The sequence below is a fragment of the Echinops telfairi genome, unplaced genomic scaffold, assembly GCF_000313985.2.
Source record: "Echinops telfairi isolate 266 unplaced genomic scaffold, ASM31398v2 ScPeMD7_60;HRSCAF=208, whole genome shotgun sequence".
In the NCBI taxonomy this organism is placed as follows: Eukaryota; Metazoa; Chordata; class Mammalia; order Afrosoricida; family Tenrecidae; genus Echinops; species Echinops telfairi.
In genome coordinates this window covers 44,183,753-44,187,522 of record NW_022103958.1, presented here as the reverse complement: position 1 = coordinate 44,187,522, position 3,770 = coordinate 44,183,753, and positions in this window count along the sequence as shown.

Here is a 3,770-nt window from a genome sequence, read left to right as displayed (position 1 = left end):
GAGATAATAACATGCACAAAAACAAGAAAGCAAAACTAAGCAACAATGTACAACAAACCAATGACATGAAACACAACAAGAAAAGCTTGTAATTAGTTCTGTTTGTTGGCCTTTAGCAGTGTTTTCCAGTCCAATCTGTTGGGGCATCACACCCTGGCCTCAAAGGCCACCTTCAGCATTCCCTGGGGACCTCACCACTCTTCCCTTGCTGTTCTGTTGCACTCCCTGTTTTGCCTCGGTGTGACAGGATCAGATCAGGTGCAATTCCCACACGGTGGCCCCAGTGTTGTCCCCTGTAGGGCTATGGGTCAGTGAGGGATGTCATGTCTCATAGTGGGGCTGGCCACGTGGTCCTCTCTGTGGACTGGCTGCTCTAATCAGGAACATCGTCCTCACAGCCTGGTGGACCAGGATGTGCTCCACTCTCTCCTCCTCCCCCTTCATCTGCTCCTGTGTGCTCTGATCAGAAATGTCCCTTTCCCGGTGCTGCAGATTCAATGCCGTCCTTTGAAATAAATTCTTCTGGGGAGAGGGGCAGGTGTCCACATAGTAGTTTGGATTGGAGCTGGCCCCTCAGACCTCTCCACTGGTTCCCTACTCCACATTCACACCTTGGAGCACTGGGTTAACGTCTGGTCCCTCTTTCTCTGTGGAGATATAATCGATACCCTCCCCTTGGGTGGGTTAGTGCTCTGTGCCCCCGCTACCCATTTCTTTTTAATTATTTTTTCCCCACATCCTTTTTAATTGTCTACCATATGTATCCCTGTATTTGGTCTGATCCCTGCCATACTACCTGGTCCTCATCCCGTGAATATTTGTATACAGTTGCTTTTTCACTATGCCCCTTTTGCATTTTTTTTTTAAAGCTTACCTCAGCGGACTCATGTTGTACTTGCCCTTTTGTGCTTGGCTTACTTCGCTTAGCCTGATTTCCTCCAGTTCTTCCTATGCAGCGATGTGCTTCATATGTTCATCACTGCTTTTTAGTGATGTGTAGTACTCCATTGTAGGTTTGTACCACAGTTTTTTAATCCATTCGTCTGTTGATGGAAATTTGGGTTGCTTCCAACTCCTTGCGATTATGAACTGTGCCATAATGAACACTGGAGCACAGATGCCTGGCCTTGGTTTGTTTCTTGCCTCTTCTGGGTATATGTCCAGTAGGGGAATTGCTGGGTCGTATGGTAACTCAATTTCCATCTGTTTTAGATATCTCCAGATCGATTTCCATAGTGGCTGTACATACTTACAAGTCCACCAGCAGTGGTTGAGAGTTCCTGTCTCCCCACAGCCCCTCCAACACTTGTTGCTTTCTGATTATTTGAATTGGGCTATCTTTGAGGGTGTTAAATGGTACCTCATTGTTGTTTTAATTTGCATTTCTGTTATGGCTAAAGATTGGGAACATTTTCTCATATGTTTGTTGGCCATTCGATTTTTGCCCCTGTGAAACTTCTGTTCAGGTCCTTTGCCCACCTCCTCAGAGGGCAATTAGTTTTTTCTTTTTGGAAGCAAGCAGAGTATTGTAGATTTTAGTAATAAGGCCTTTGTCTGATGTGTCATTGCTAAAGATGTTTTCCCAGTCCGTGGACTCTCTTATTACTCTCTTGGTGAATTATTTCGATGTACACAGGTGTTTTATCTTCAGTATATCCCATTTGTCAATTTGTGCCTCCTCTGTGTTTGTGTCCTTCCCTATTTCTGATAGCCTATGTATTCCCTATGCCAAAGTTCTCAAGTTGGTCCCAATTCCCTCATTGATGGCCCTAATAGTTTGGGGTTTAACTTCAAGGTCTATGATCCACCTGGAGGTTATTCTTGTGCATGGAGTGAGATAAGGGTCTTGCTTCATTTTTCTGCAGGTAAATATCCATTTTTTCTAGCACCACTCGTTAAAGAGGGCATCTGCTTCCCATTGGATATTTTTTGGGCCCTTATCAAAGATCAGTTGTCTGTAGGCTGATGATTTTATTTCTGGGTTTTCAGTTCTTTTCCATTGGTCTGAGTATCTGTCATTGTACCAATACCATGCGGTTTTGACAACTGTGGCTGTATAGTATGTGCGAAAGTCAGGTAAAGCAAGCCCTCCCACTGTGTCCTTCTTCTTGAGGAGTTCTCTGCTAATTCTGGGCTTCTTCCCTCTCCATATGAAGTTGGTAATCAGTTTTTCCATTTCTTTGAAGAAAGATGAGGGTAATTGTATTGGGATTGCATTAAACTTATATAGTGTTCCGGCAATGACAGTTGCGGGGCTAAGGTCAAGCCCTAGCCGGCCTCCACTGAGGTAAGCCAAAAGCCCCCAGCCCCTCAAAACCTTGTGGGTCTGTGCCTACTTATCTTTATGATGCTCCTTCCTCCTGCGGTCCAGCAGTGTTGAATTTCCCTCTAAGCAACTCCCCTGGGCTGAATTCTGCGGAGTCCCTCTGGTATGTGTCACTCCGTCGCCATCTTCCTGGAAGTTGAGACTCTCATTTCTATGGTCTTAAGACATCTAGCGTGTAGCACTTTGTTATAGTAGCAACAGTGTTTTGAGTCCCACTCTTCCCCAGTCACTTTAACATACAAGACACTGTGAGGTGGAGAGTATCATTTACTTATCCTCCAGTACCCACAGGATCCCATTGTGGATTTGGGATTGGTTTTCCTGAAATCAGGGCCCTAAAGCAACAAGATATAACAATTTTTTACTGTTGTGTTTTGTTTTTTAATTTTAATAAATCATTTTATTGGGGGCTATTACAGCTCTTATAACAATCCATGCATCAATTGTATCAAGGACTTTTGTTCATATGTTGCTTTCATCGTTTTCAAAATATTTTCTTTCTGTTTGAGCCCTTGGCATCAGCTCCTGCTTTTTCCCTCCCTCCCCAGCCTCCCACCCTCATGGACTCCTGATTATAAATTATTCTTATTTTAATATCTTATACCACCTGCTGTCTCCCTTCACCCATGTTACTGATGTTTATCCCCCTGGGAAGGAGGGGGGAGTTAAATGTTGATCATCGTAGTCAGTTCCCCATTTCTCTCCCTTCTTCCCCCACCATCCTCTTACCCTCATGGTATCACTACTCCCATTACTGTCCTGGATTCCATGTCTTGCAAGCTCTTATCTGTATGAGTGTACATGCTCTGGTCTAGCTGGATTTGTAAGGTAGAACTGGGGTTACGATAGGGGAGTGGAGGAAGCATTAAAGAACTAGAGGAAAGTCATGTGTTCCATAGGTGCTGTGCTCCAACCTGGCTGTCTGGTTCCTTCCTTGTGACCCTTCTGTGAGGGGATGTCCAACTGTCTACAGCTGGGCTTTGGGTCTCCACTCTGACCCACCTTGTTTGTATCGATATATTTGTTTGTTTGGGGCCTTCTGATGCCTGATACCTTATCCTGTAGACACCTCGTGGCCACAAAGGCTGGTGTGCTTCTTCCATGTATGCTTTGTTCCTTCCCTGCTAGCTGACTGCTTGTTTAACTTCAATCATTTAAGACCCTAGATGCTGTATCTTTTGATAGCCGGGCACCATCAGCTTTTTTTTTTAAATCACTTTATTGGGGGCTCATGCAACTCTTATCACAATCCATCCATCCATCCATCCATCCTCCATCCATTGTGTCAAGCACATTTGTACATTGGTTGCCATCATCATTCTCAAAACATGTTCTTTCTACTTGAGCCCTTGGTATCAGCTCATTTTTCCCCTCCCTCATGAACCCTTGATAATTTATAAATTATTATTATTTTTTCTATCTTACACTGACCAATGTCTCCCTT